Consider the following 14,879-nt stretch of genomic DNA (forward strand, 5'->3'; position numbering starts at 1 on the left):
TTAGTTTTCAGATCCACTTTAGTTTAAGTTTTATGCAAAAAAATCTATTTAGTTTTTATATTATTTCGTTTTAGTGTTAGGGACAGAAAGAAGCCTATGCGTGGGAGGCTAGGATCAATTTACAGTCCCTTCAGAAAGTATTCACACCCCTTGACTTTCTCCACATTTGTTTTGTTACAAAGTGGGACTAAATTGGATTTGTCATTTTTTGTGAACAATTTACACAAAATACTCTGCGATGTGGAAGAAAACTTTTAACATTATGAATTTTAAATTTATTAATAAACAAATATATCTTGATTAGATAAGTATTCAACCCTCTGAGTCAATCAATACATGTTAAAATCCCCTTTGGCAGTGATTAAAGCTGTGAGTCTTTATGGGTAAGTCTCTAAGAGCTTTCCACACCTGGATTGTGCAACATTTGCCCATTACAATTTTTAAAATGATTCAAGCTCTGTCAAATTGGTTGTTGATCATTGCTAGACAACCATTTTCAGGTCTTGCCATAGATTTTCTAGCAGATTTAAGTCAAAACTGTAACTGTCTTCTTGGTAAGCAACTCCAGTGTAGATTTGACCTTGTGTTTTAGGTTATTGTTCTGCTGAAAGGTGAATTCATCTCCCAGTGTCTGGTGGAAAGCAGACTGGAGCCGGTTTTCCTCTAGGACTTTGCTTGTGCTTAGCTCCATTCCGTTTCTTTTTTATCCTGAAAAACTCCCCAGTCCTTAACGATTACAAGCTTATCCATAACATGATACAGCCACCACTATGCTTGAAAATATGGAGAGTGGTAGTTACTCAATAATGTGTTGCATTGGATTTGCCCAAAACATAACACTGTATTCAGGACAAAAAGTTAATTGCTTTGCTAAATCTTTTTGCAGTATTACTTTAGTGCCTTGTTGCAAACAGGATGCATGTTTTGGAATATTTTTATTCTGTACAGGCTTCCTCATTTTCACTCTGTCAATTAAGCTAGTATTGTGGAGCACTACAATGTTGTTGATCCATCCTCAGTCTTCTCCTATCACAGCATTAAACTCTGTAACTGTTTAGTCACCATTGGCCTCATGGTGAATTCCCTGAGCGGTTTCCTTCCTCTTTGGCAACTGAGTTAGGAAGGATGCCTGTATCTGTGTAGTGACTGGGTGTGTTGATACACCATCCAATGTGTAATGAATAACTTCACCATGCTCAAAGGGATATTCAATGTCTGCTTTTAAAAAAAAGCTAATCATTGGAAAACCTCCCTGGTATTTGTGATTGAATCTGTGTTTGAAATTCACTACTTGACTGAGGGACCTTACAGATAATTGTATGTGTGGGGTGCAGAGATGACAACACTATTATTGCACACAGAGTGAGTCCTACAACTTATAATGTGATTTGTTAATACACATTTTGATGTCCCTTTAATTAAAATAATTACGTTTTTGAACGTGCACTGATTGAACCTTTTATTTAATTTACCCACCTTGGCAGAGTACCTATTTACAAATAAGCACTAGAACTCAACAATAAGCCTCAATTCATCCTAAAAAGCATGAAAAGAGGGTAGTATCAGAAAACAGAACGCAACTCGAAACAAGCCAAATATAGGCTACTAAGTACAACTTTTATTTTGAAGCTATTTGCGCGATTTGGAGCCGTTAATGTTGCTTAATGTCGCTGATTTTACGGAGCTATGGGAAATACAGTTTGTGAACAAGGTGGAAGTTTCACTTGTCAGTTCATCCTAATAGAAACCGAAAGCATCGACTCCATGACTCCCCCTCTCCATTCCTCCGCAGCTGTGAGAGGCGCGCCACCAAATGGCCTATAATAACCCGTCATTGGTGACCCTGTTGCCACGGAATTACGGTAATAACCTAATTTAGGGGTGCCATTGCGGCGCTAGTCTACATCGTTACATGGAAATGAACACTTTTTCTACTTATGTTTAAGTGCATCCAAACCAGGTATAATTTGAAATGTGATGCTGTGTTGTTTTACAGTGAATGCATGGCTCTTTTTAGGGATAGCCAGGCCCTACCTACACACTATCTGATTATCTTTCTTTCTCATGCCCCATCCTAACTGACCCCAATAATCTACAATGGAAGTGGTGATGACATCTCTCCCTGCCAACAACATGGGTGATTACAGTGATTTGGGTGAGGAAGACAGGAAATTGCAGGTTTGTTTAGAATTGAGTTGTCCCTCACTGTCATCCTATTTCCCAAGTAAAAATAGCCTTTGAATGACCAAAACATCACCCATAATATTTTTGCACTATTTAAATGCTCAGAATTGAAGAAATGGTACCTTCTCTCATTTCTATCAGGAAGCCTGAAAGAACAGCAGAGTGGGCGGGGAGCTTATATTCATGAGCTGGTCTTGACTGACAGCTCTTGCCAGGTAACAAGGTAAACAATGGGCCAAGGTAAACAATGGGCCACTTGTCATTAATGACAAGGTAAACAATGGACCACATGTCATTCCGAGCCTAAATAGTATGCCTCAAACCATTTTCTCTGCAAAATGCTCTCATGGTCAACAGAGCTGATTATGTGTTGGATATCAGACAAACAGCAGCAATACACAATTGCATTTCTATTGCTTTGTAACTACACTGAACAAAAATATAAACGCAACATGTAAAGTGTTGGTCCCATGTTTCATGAGCTGAAATAAAAGATCCCAGACATGTTCCATGGAAGCTGAAAATATCCCAGTTCTTCCATGGCCTGCATACTCACAAGACATGTCACCCATTGAGCATATATAATATATTATAATAATATAATATATAATATAATAATATAAGCATGTTTGACAGTGTGTTCCAGTTCCAGCCAATATTCAGCAACTTGGCACAGCCATTAAGAGGAGTGGGACAACATTCCACAGGCCACAATCAACAGCCTGATCAACTCAATGCGAAGGATATGTGTCACGCTGCATGAGGCAAATGGTCACACCAGATACTGACAGGTTTTCTGATACACGCCCCTACCTTTAAAAAAAAGTGAAAATCTGTGACCAACAAATGCATATCTGTATTCCCAGTCATGTGAAATCCATAGATAGGGCCTAATGAATTTATTTCAATTGACTGATTTCCTCATATGAACTGTAACTCAGTAAAATCTTAGAAATTGTTGCATGTTGCGTTTATATTTTTGTTCAGTGTACATGAAAACAGCATACAATAAGTGTACTGGACAATTTATTGGTGCCTCTGCATTAGCATTATAAATGGCAATATGTTCAGAATTATATGTATTGATCAGACATTTATTTGATCGTTTACAATAGGCCAGCATAGCCCAAATATTGATCAACATGAACACTCATGAAAAATAAAGGTGATAAATAATGGTGAGACATAATTTTACTTTAAAAAATAATAATTAGAGCCATAAGCCTAATATAGGCACCCAGCCACCCTACAGTGTGCAGGACCCATTGATTCTAACAATTTGTAACACTCTTCTCCCGTCCGAATGCTTGAAAAAAACAATGCAAAGCTACATAATGTGATGTCATATCATGGAAAAGTGAATTACTTACACCTTGATCACACCGACAGCGTCATTGCGTTTTGGTACACCAGAAGTACATTCATTTCCAATGGAAAGCTGCGTTTGCCTTGCAGCATTGCGTTGCAGAGGCATTTGCAGTGCGTTCTGTGTGGTGCATACATTGGATCTATCGAACGTATGCATCAAACTGCATGCGTAGACGGCTTGACAGAAATGGTAGCAGAAGGTGAATGTTGAGCTTTTGTTGCACACATGTCCAGATGATGCTGCATACTACACTGCTCAAAAAAATAAAGGGAACACTAAAATAACACATCCTAGATCTGAATGAATGAAATAATCTTATTAAATACTTTTGTCTTTACATAGTTGAATGTGCTGACAACAAAATCACACAAAAATTATCAATGGAAATCAAATTGATCAACCCATGGAGGTCTGGATTTGGAGTCACCCTCAAAATTAAAGTGGAAAACCACACTACAGGCTGATCCAACTTTGATGTAATGTCCTTAAAACAAGTCAAAATGAGGCTCAGTAGTGTGTGTGGCCTCCACGTGCCTGTATGACCTCCCTACAACGCCTGGGCATGCTCCTGATGAGGTGGCGGATGCTCTCCTGAGGGATCTCCTCCCAGACCTGGACTAAAGCATCCGCCAACTCCTGGACAGTCTGTGGTGCAACGTGGCGTTGGTGGATGGAGCGAGACATGATGTCCCAGATGTGCTCAATTGGATTCAGGTCTGGGGAACGGGCGGGCCAGTCCATAGCATCAATGCCTTCCTCTTGCAGGAACTGCTGACACAGTCCAGCCACATGAGGTCTAGCATTGTCTTGCATTAGGAGGAACCCAGGGCCAACCGCACCAGCATATGGTCTCACAAGGGGTCTGAGGATCTCATCTCGGTACCTAATGGCAGTCAGGCTACCTCTGGCGAGCACATGGAGGGCTGTGCGGCCCCGTGACTCTGTCACGTCTGTCACGTGCTCAGTGTGAACCTGCTTTCATCTGTGAAGAGCACAGGGCACCAGTGGCGAATTTGCCAATCTTGGTGTTCTCTGGCAAATGCCAAACGTCCTGCACAGTGTTGGGCTGTAAGCACAACCCCCACCTGTGGACGTCGGGCCCTCATACCATCCTCATGGAGTCTGTTTCTGACCGTTTGAGCAGACACATGCACATTTGTGGCCTGCTGGAGGTCATTTTGCAGGGCTCTGGCAGTGCTCCTCCTGCTCCTCCTTGCACAAAGGCGGAGGTAGCAGTCCTGCTGCTGGGTTGTTGCCCTCCTACGGCCTCCTCCACGTCTCCTGATGTACTGGCCTGTCTCCTGGTAGTGCCTCCATGCTCTGGACACTACGCTGACAGACATAGCAAACCTTCTTGCCACAGCTCGCATTGATGTGCCATCCTGGATGAGCTGCACTACCTGAGCCACTTGTGTGGGTTGTAGACTCCGTCTCATGCTACCACTAGAGTGAAAGCACCGCCTGCATTCAAAAGTGACCAAAACATCAGCCAGGAAGCATAGGAACTGAGAAGTGGTCTGTGGTCACCACCTGCAAAACCAGTCCTTTATTGGGGGTGTCTTGCTAATTGCCTATAATTTCCACCTGTTGTCTATTCCATTTGCACAACAGCATGTGAAATTTATTGTCAATCAGTGTTGCTTCCTAAGTGGACAGTTTGATTTCACAGAAGTGTGATTGACTTGGAGTTACATTGTGTTGTTTAAGTGTTCCCTTTATTTTTTTGAGCAGTGTATTTTCACCATCTCGTCCTTTCATCCTGGTGGTGGACGCATCGGAGGAGGGCGTGGGTGCGGTCCTCTCCCAGCGGCACGGTAAGCCAGAGAAAATGTATCCCTGTGCCTTTTTCTCTAAAAAGCTTACCCCTGCAGAGAGGAACTATGGAGTTGGAGACAGGGAGCTGTTGGCGGTGGTCCTCACTCTGGAGGAATGGAGACACTGGCTGGAGGGCGCAGTCCATCCATTCTGGATTCTTACTGATCACTGGAATTTGGAGCACATACAGAAAGCGAAACGGATGAACTCTCGTCAAGCCAGGTGGGCCCAATTTCTTACTCGCTTTCAAGTCATTCTGTCCTACCGCCCAGGATTCCAGAATGTGAAAGCCGACACACTCTCCAGGATGCACCATACCGGGAGAGGAAGGATCTGGGGGGTCCTATCCTGCCCTTGTCTCTCATCGTTGCACCTGTCATTTGGGATGTGGACGGAGACTTCCGCCTGGCGGCTCAGGAGGACCCAGCGCCTGCAAACGCCCCTCCGGGGTGCGTGTATGTACCCACCAGTGTCTGTGATCGCCTGCTGATCTGGGCGCACACCACCTTTATGGCAGGGCACTCTGGTATTACGCGCACCCTGTATTCTCTTGCACAGAAATACTGGTGGCCCACCTTGGTTTGTGATGTCTCTCGCTATTGTCAACTCCTGTTCCGTATGTGCCCAAACGAAGACAGCTCGGAACGCCCCGGCAGGCAAACTAGTTTCTCTACCAGTGCCTCAGCGACCTTGGTCACATCTGTCCATAGACTTTGTCACCGACCTCCCACGTTCTGACAGCTTCACCACAGTCATGGTGGTCGTAGATCGGTTCTCAAAATCATGCAGTTTTTTGCCACTAACTGGTCTTCCTTCTGCTCTCCTGGTCGCTGAGGTCCTGTTCCAACAGGTCTTCCGGCACTATGGACTTCTGGAGGACATCGTCTCGGACCGTGGCCCCCAATTCACCTCCCGAGTGTGGAAAGTTTTCCTGGAGAAGATCGGGGCCACGGCCAGCCTCACTTCCGGGTATAGGCCTCAGTCAAATGGGCAGGTGGAGCGCATGAACCAGGAGCTGGGGAGGTTTCTTCGTTGTCACTGTCAGGACCGGCAGGGTGAGTGGGCGAGGTTTCTTCCCTGGGCAGAATATGCCCAGAACTCCCTCGTTCACTCCTCCACAGGACTCACTCCCTTCCAATGCGTCCTGGGGTACCAGCCGGCCCTGGCCCCTTGGACACCCAGCCAGACCGATGCGCCCGCTTTCGACGAGTGGTTCCGCAGGGCCGGACAGGTCTGGGATGCCGCCCATGTCCGTCTCCAGAGGGCCATTCGTCGGCAGAAGGACCAAGCTGACCGCCACCGCAGTGAAACTCCCGTATTCCACCCTGGTGATCGCGTCTGGCTGTCCACTCGAAACCCCCCTCTCCGCCTGCCCTGCAAGAAACTGAGCCCCCGGTTTGTGGGGCCGTTTAAGGTCCTCCGGCGGATAAATGAGGTATCGTACCGGCTGCTCCTTCCCCCTCACTACCGTGTCTCAACTACTTTTCAGGTGTCTCTCCTCAGGCCGGTGGTTCCTGGTCCTCTGGCGGATGCCGTCCCCCGGGGTACGCCCCCTCCGCCCCTGGACATTGACGGGCGTATGCTGTGAGGGATCTGATGGACTTAAGGTTCCGTGGGGGACGGCTCCGTTACCTGGTGGACTGGGAGGGGTATGGCCCTGAGGAGAGGAGCTGGGTTCTGGCTGGGGACATTCTAGACCCCAACCTAATTTGGGACTTCCACCTTTGCTGCCCTGACCGGCCCGCTCCTCGTCCTCGGGGTCGCCCTCTTGGCTGGCGACGTCCTGCGGCGCGAGCCGCGTGTCCGGGGGGGGGGGGGGGTACTGTCACATCTCCTCCCGTTGCTCCCTCCGGCGCTCTGATTCGCCGGTCTACTGAGCCACCGGTCTGAGCGCACCACCTCGGCAAACACAGGAATGGAAACCCAACGCACCCTAATCACCTCCAATGTACCTGCACCTCATCATCTCATCACCACCACTATTTAGCCCTGGACTGTTAGTTCATTGTTGTGTGTAATTGTTAGCGTTGTGTCGTTTACGCTCTCTTTGTTTTTCTCTTTATTAAGTAAACCTTTACCTTGTTAATTCCTGCGTCTGCATCCTGCCTCTTCGTATACTCAGTACTCATCAAAGAAGTACTCAATTTGAAATATGCAATATTTGGTAGTGCACTTTTTTGTTAAACCTTTCTGTTTGTATTTGGAAAATGTAGTGTGCCTGAAATGCTCAACTGATGCAGATTGGAAATTAATCAAAATTAATTAATAAATTAATAAATATGACTTACAGTATGTTGGGTCTGTCTTCACAGGCTTCACATCATATCCTCCTTGTTTATCATTACTGCTTGATGATAGTGGAAAGACAAATGGAGATGGAAAGTGATTAGCCCCAATGACACAAGCTACATCAACTGTAAGACAACCCACACACTGGAATGGCAAAATATGATTTTCAGGGGTAAATTACAAATACTATACACACCACAACTCCTTTTGTGGACAACATTCCTCTATGCTGGCAGTTCTCAGACTCAGTGTAGGGGGCTTTGGGATGGAAGAACAAAAACCATATAGTTACAGAAAATATACTTTTCACAAGTCAAAGTAGCCAGAGCCACAGTTGCATTATCTAACGTTAGCCCCCCCCCCCGATCTCCCCAAATGTAAAAAATAACAAAACTGTGCACTGCACATGCCTGACATGATTATAATTTTCGGTGCAGCCCGTCCACCCGAAAAGAAATTTCCGGCTTTATGTGACATTGCATAAAGCCGTAAGTAAATTCTTGGTAATGCCTGCCTCCTGAATCCAAGTGTTTAACACGGGGGAGGTGGCCAGTAACTTTATGATCACACTTGATCAATTTACCAGCTACAGTCATTTTTATACTTGGGTCACCTTACTTTGAACTGGTTTCATCTAAATATCATCAAATTTGATGAAAAGCATGATTTTCACTGTTCCGGACCTTTAAGTGTATGCATGTGTGTACCTGTTGTGTGTGCATGCGCCTGTTGTGTGTGCATGCGTGCATTGGTGCCTCCCTAGGCAGATGGGTTGGCACCCACAATGTTAACAGGATAGGGCAGGGATTTCTGAGACTATTGGTGCGTGCGTGCTTGCATGCGTGTGTGTGTGTGTGGGTGTGGGGGTGAGAGAGTGTGTGTGAGAGAGAGAGAGAGAACTGTTTAGTATTCCATTGATGTATGATGCTATGACAGTATTGATGTCCATGCCACGATTTGCCTGTCTAGTAAACATTGTTATGTTATTAGGGCGATTGACCCCAGACAGTGCAGTGCACATGTCAGTGAGATGTAGAGCCTGTGAACTGACAGTATGTCTTACAATATCTCCCAACAGAAATAGAGTATGAGAGGGAGTCTGCATCCCAAATGGCAACCTATTCCCTTTATGGTGCACTACTTTAGACCAGAGCCCTGTGTGCCCTGGTCAAAAGTAGTGCACTAAATAGGGAATAGGATGCCATTTAGGATACAGCTTGAGTGTGTCATGTCAGCCAAGGGTAATGTTGATTATGGTATTAGTTTTCTTATTTTCATTCTTAAGACCGACGCCATAGGTGAATCAATGTGTGGCTGGCTGATTCATTTCCTAATTCAGCCTCAGTAATCAACTGTTAGCTGCAGTCAGTGATCAGGATACAGGCTAAGGCTCTACTCTACCCTCACAGTCACAGAGAAACGGTAGGACTCTACTCTACTCTCACAGTCACAGAGAAAGGGTAGGGCTCTACTCTAGGGTAGGGCGGTATCCATCTTTTCATACCATTCCAGTACCATACTGGGGTATACGGTATTAGCGGCAGTGCACACATGGGGCGCTATTTCTTTCAACAACAAAAAAACAAAATTATTTGACACACAAAACAAATGAAGGCAGCAGGGATCTTTAATCAGGAGGGGATTGATTGTCTCTGCAGGAATGAGTGATTGTATTTTCTAGTTTATTCATGTCCTCTACCTGTTTTCTAATTCAATGTGCCTGTTTTATAGACTCCGGTATTCCTGTCTGACAGCCATCTCTCATCTCCCTCTCATCTTCACTAGAAAAAGATGACCCATAGTAAAGGTTAAAGGACAGGATGGGAGGGACCTCTCTATATTACACCAATGGCTGTGCACACAGGAGCTCTTGTATGGTTTTACCATAATTGACATACCCTTAAAAGCACAGTTCAACCTCATTTTACTGGTACTTACACTAACGGTCAAAAGTTTTAGAACACCTACTCATTCAAAGGTTCTTCTTACTTTTCTACTATTTTCTGCATTGTAGAATAATAGTGAAGACATCAAAACTATGAAATATATTTCAAATAGCCACCCTTTGCCTTGATGACAGCTTTGTACACTCTTGGCATTCTCTCAACCAGCTTCACCTGGAATGCTTTTCCAACAGTCTTGGAGGAGTTTCCACATATGCTGAGCACTTTTGAGGGCTGCTTTTTCTTCACTTTACGGTCCGACTCATCCCAAGCCATCTCAATTTGGTTGTCGGGGGATTGTGGAGGCCAGGTCATCTGATGCAGCACTCCATCACTCTCCTTCTTGGTAAAATATCCCTTACACAGCCTGGAGGTATGTTAGGTCATTGTCCTGTTGAAAAACAAATGATAGTCCCACTAAGCCCAAACCAGATGGGATGGTGTATCGCTGCAGAATGCTGTGGTAGCTATGCTGGTTAAGTGTGCCTTGAATTCTAAATAAATCACAGACAGTGTCACCAGCAAAGCACCCCCACACCATAACACCTCCTCCTCCATGCTTTACGGTGGGAAATACACATGCAGAGATCATCCGTTCACCCACACCGCGTCTCACAAAGACACGGCGGTTGGACCCAAAAATCTCAAATTTGGACTCCAGACCAAAGGACACATTTCCACCGGTCTAATGTTCATTGCTTGTGTTTCTTGGCCCAAGCAAGTCTCTTCTTATTGGTGTCCTTTAGTAGTGGTTTCTTTGCAGCAATTCAACCATGAATGCCTGATTCACACAATCCCCTCTGAACAGTTGATGTTGAGATGTGTCTGTTACTTGAACTCTGTGAAGCATTTATTTGGGCTGAAATTTCTGAGGCTGGTAACTCTAATGAACTTATCCTCTGCAGTAGAGGTAACTCTGGGTCTTCCATTCCTGTGGCAGTCCTCCTGAGAGCCAGTTTTATCATAGCGCTTCATGGTTTTTGCAACTGCACTTGAAGAAACTTTCAAAGTTCTTGAAATGTTCCGTATTGACTGACCTTCATGTCTTAAAGTAATGATGGACTGTCATTTCTCTTTGCTTATTTGAGCTGTTCTTGCCATAATATGAACTTGGTCTTTTACCAAATAGGGCTATCTTCTGTATACCCCCCCATACCTTGTCACAACACAACTGATTGGCTCAAACATATTAAGAAGGAAATAAATTCCACAAATTAACTTTTAAGAAGGCACACCTGTTAATTGAAATGCATTCCAGGTGACTACCTCATGAAGCTGGTTGAGAGAATGCCAAGAGTGTGCTAAGCTGTCATCAAGGCAAAGGGTGGCTATTTGAAGAATCTCAATTATAAAATATATTTTGATTTGTTTAACACTTTTTTGGTTACTACATGATTCCATATGTGTTATTTCATAGTTTTGATGTCTTCACTATTATTCTACAATGTAGAAAATAGTAAAAATTAAGAAAAACCCTTGAATGAGTAGGTGTTCTAAAACTTTTGACCGTAGTGCACATTTATGATATAGCCTATAGGCAACTGTGCTGTATAACATTTCGTCCTTCATTGCTGATAGACAATGGCATGCAGTATGCATAATAGGTATAGGCATAATGCTTCAGTATTTTGGAAAGGTTTCAACAATTTTAATTGTAGTCATTTCAAATCAGCTATAGCCAATCATGTAGTTGAGGTTGTTGTACTGACCAGAATATCTCTCATTTGGGTGGACAGACTCGTGTTGCATTCCAAACCTATGATGAACCAAAAACATTGTACACTACTGGCCATTAGTTACATCATCATGGCTGTGACAAAGTAGTGCTGCACTCTATTGTCAGTTTGACAGCTTGGTTCATTTAAATGCCTCTCCACTTTGAAACCTTGAGTAAGGTGAGTGTAAATGTGACAGTAAGGTCACATTGTGTATGGTATAGTATGGTCACATTGTGTATAATGTTTGTGTTGTTTGGTTTTGTCTAGGCTTTATGTTATACAATAACCAAACCTTTGGTGGACCTCCAGAGAACCCTCTCAAAAGGGTTTCCAAGGCAACCTCAGAACCTGCACCAATTAGAACTCACAAAGGCTCTCCCCAACACTAAACTGCATAGAGATTAGAGAGGAATGAAGATAAACCGAAAGAACACAGCATGAAACAAACAGATACATATACACTCACTGTGTTTGGGGAGAAGATTTGAGTAAACATGTCCCGAAGGCTTTGCTCCGCTCACTGTGTGACACACACACACATACACCCATAACGTGGTTCATGCTCTGTTATTACCAGAGACCTCTGTCAAGGCCACAGGAAAAACCAATAGCAAATAGTTCAGAGTAGGGTCAAACGTTTCGGGTAGCCTTCCACAAGCTTCCCACAATAAGTTGGGTGGATTTTGGCCCATTCCTCCTGACAGAGCTGGTGTAACTGAGTCAGGTTTGTAGGCCTCCTTGCTCGCACACACTTTTTTAGTTCTGCCCACAAATGTTCTATAGGATTGAGGTCAGGGCTTTGTGATGGCCACTCCAATACCTTGACTTTGTTGTCCTTAAGCCATTTTGCCACAACTTTGGAAGTATGCTTGGGGTCATTGTCCATTTGCTTTATCTTGGCCAGGTCGCAGTTGTAAATGAGAACTTGTTCTCAACTGGCTTACCTGGTTAAATAAAGGTTAAATAAAAAAATTAAAAAATTGCGACCAAGCTTTAACTTCCTGACTGATGTCTTGAGATGTTGCTTCAATATATCCACATACTTTTCCTTCCTCATGATGCCATCTATTTTGTGAAGTGCACCAGTCCCTCCTGCAGCAAAGCACCCCCACAGCATGATGCTGCCACCCTCGTGCTTCACGGTTGGGATGGTGATCTTCGGCTTGCAAGCAACCCCCTTTTTCCTCCAAACATAACGATGGTCATTACGGTCAAACAGTTCTATTTTTGTTTCATCAGACCAGAGGACATTTCTCCAAAAAGTACGATCTTGGTCCCCATGTGCAGTTGCAAATCGTAGTCTGCTTTTTTATGGAAGTTTTGGAGCAGTGGCTTCTTCCTTGCTGAGCGGCCTTTCAGGTTATGTCGATATATGACTCGTTTTACTGTGGATATAGATACTTTTGTACCTGTTTCCTCCAGCATCTTCACAAGGTCCTTTGCTGTTGTTCTGGGATTGATTTGCACTTTTCGCACCAAAGTATGTTCATCTCTAGGAGACAGAACGCGTCTCCTTCCTGAGCAGTATGACGGCTGCATGGTACCATGGTGTTTATACTTGCATACTATTGTTTGTACAGATGAACGTGGTACCTTCAGGCATTTGGAAATTGAACCAGACTTGTGGAGGTCTACAATTCTTTTTCTGAGGTCTTGGCTGATTTCTTTTGATTTTCCCATGATGTCAAGCAAAGAGGCACTGAGTTTGAAGGTAGGCCTTGAAATACATCCATAGGTACACCTCCAATTGACTCAAATTATGTAAATTAGCCTATCAGAAGCTTCTAAAGCCATGACATCATTTTCTGGAATTTTTCAAGCTGTTTAAAGGCACAGTCAACTTAGTGTATGTAAACTTCTGACCCACTGGAATTGTGATACAATGAATTATAAGTGAAATAATCTGTTGTAAACAATTTATGGAAAAATTACTTGTATCATTGTCAAGGGCTGAGGTGTATGAAGTGTGGAAGTCAGGCGCAGGACACCGAAGCTTAGTCCAATAAAGTTTACTGAGAGAACCAACAGGCAAAATACAGTAAACGGCCTCAACAAAAAACAGAGGCGAGCAATACGCAAACTGTGCGTAAAACAAATAAACAAGAAAACAGATACGAAACACGCAGCACAACGGACAGGCGAAAAACAACACACAATCTAACCAAAGCAAAACAGGGAACTTATAGGACAAGTAATCAGAACACAAACGGACACAGGTGTAAAAGACAGACCAAAGCAATCACACCAAGAAACATTCAACGGTGGCAGCTAGTACTCCGGGGACGGCGAACGCCGAAGCCTGCCCGAACTAGGAGGAGGAGCAGTCTCGGCAGAATCCGTGACAATCATGCACAAAGTAGATGTCCTAACCGACTTGCCAACACTATAGTTTGTTAACAAGAAATGTGTGGAGTGGTTGAAACACGAGTTTTAATGACTCCAACCTAAGTGTATGTAAACTTCCGGCTTCAACTGTACATGTCCTAAGGCAGGCAGGAGGCAGCTTTATTGAAATAGCTGATTTTCATGGGTCCGCTGTTTGTGCGTGTGCACATGTGCCTGTGTATGTATTTCTTTCTGTATGTGTGTGTCTGTGTATGTGCTTGCGTGTGTATGTGGAAGGGTGTGGATGTAAGAGTGTGTGTTTTTTTTGGTGTCAGTGCTGTTTTTTCCCCCCTCCTTTGTGCAGTCTCATTTGGCTATGAGCGTGTGCATGGAGTGTGCGTGCATACATGCGTGCCTAGGGGCATGTGAGTGTCTGTGCACTAACCTGTGACTAAGGTGAAGGTACTAAAAACCTCAACCAGTGTCACACTATTGGCTTTAACCCTTCCATTTTTTTCTCCTCTCCTCTGGTCATCACCCAACCAAGGAAGAGCTTAGGCAGATCCCTCACCATGGCAACAACATCTTCTCCTTTACCCCTATCCACTTTCTTACTTCACCCTCCCCCTATTAGCGCTCCCCTCTCTCTCTCTCTCTCTCTCTCTCTCTCTCTCTCTCTCTCTCTCTCTCTCTCTCTCTCTCTCTCTCTCTCTCTCTCTCTCTCTCTCTCTCTCTCTCTCACACACACATACACTCTCTCTCTCACTCACGCACTCAGTCAATCTCCCCTGTCCTCACATGCTCTGCTATTCCATTCGCTAATGTTGGACCAGCCACTCGCTAAGAAATGTTCTCTACAGCATGCAAGGGATCCGAGGGCGAGTCAAGGTAAGCTTTCACAGGAACCTTGAGGAGGACAGTACTATAGAAGTCATGTCATATTCCTGTTCCTGTTCCTTTCTGACTGTGGTGAAAAGAAGACACTGGTAGGTGGCATGAGTGTGTGTGAGAGACCTTGTTAAACTGTTGCTGTATGTTTGTTAGTGTGAGAGCACCGCCAGCTGCAGCCTGGCTGCTGTGAGAGACAGATGGAGAGAGAGAGATGGAGTGAGAGAGAGAGTGAGAGAACGTGGGTCCGCTTAACTGCCAGTCATATCAAAGGCGCTGGCTGTGCAGAAATATTTACTTGTGTGTGTGTGTGTGTGTGTGTGTGTGTGTGTGTGTGTGTGTGTGTGT

This window comes from Coregonus lavaretus (genome assembly GCF_964263955.1).
Source record: "Coregonus lavaretus genome assembly, chromosome: 30".
Lineage (NCBI taxonomy): Eukaryota > Metazoa > Chordata > Actinopteri > Salmoniformes > Salmonidae > Coregonus > Coregonus lavaretus.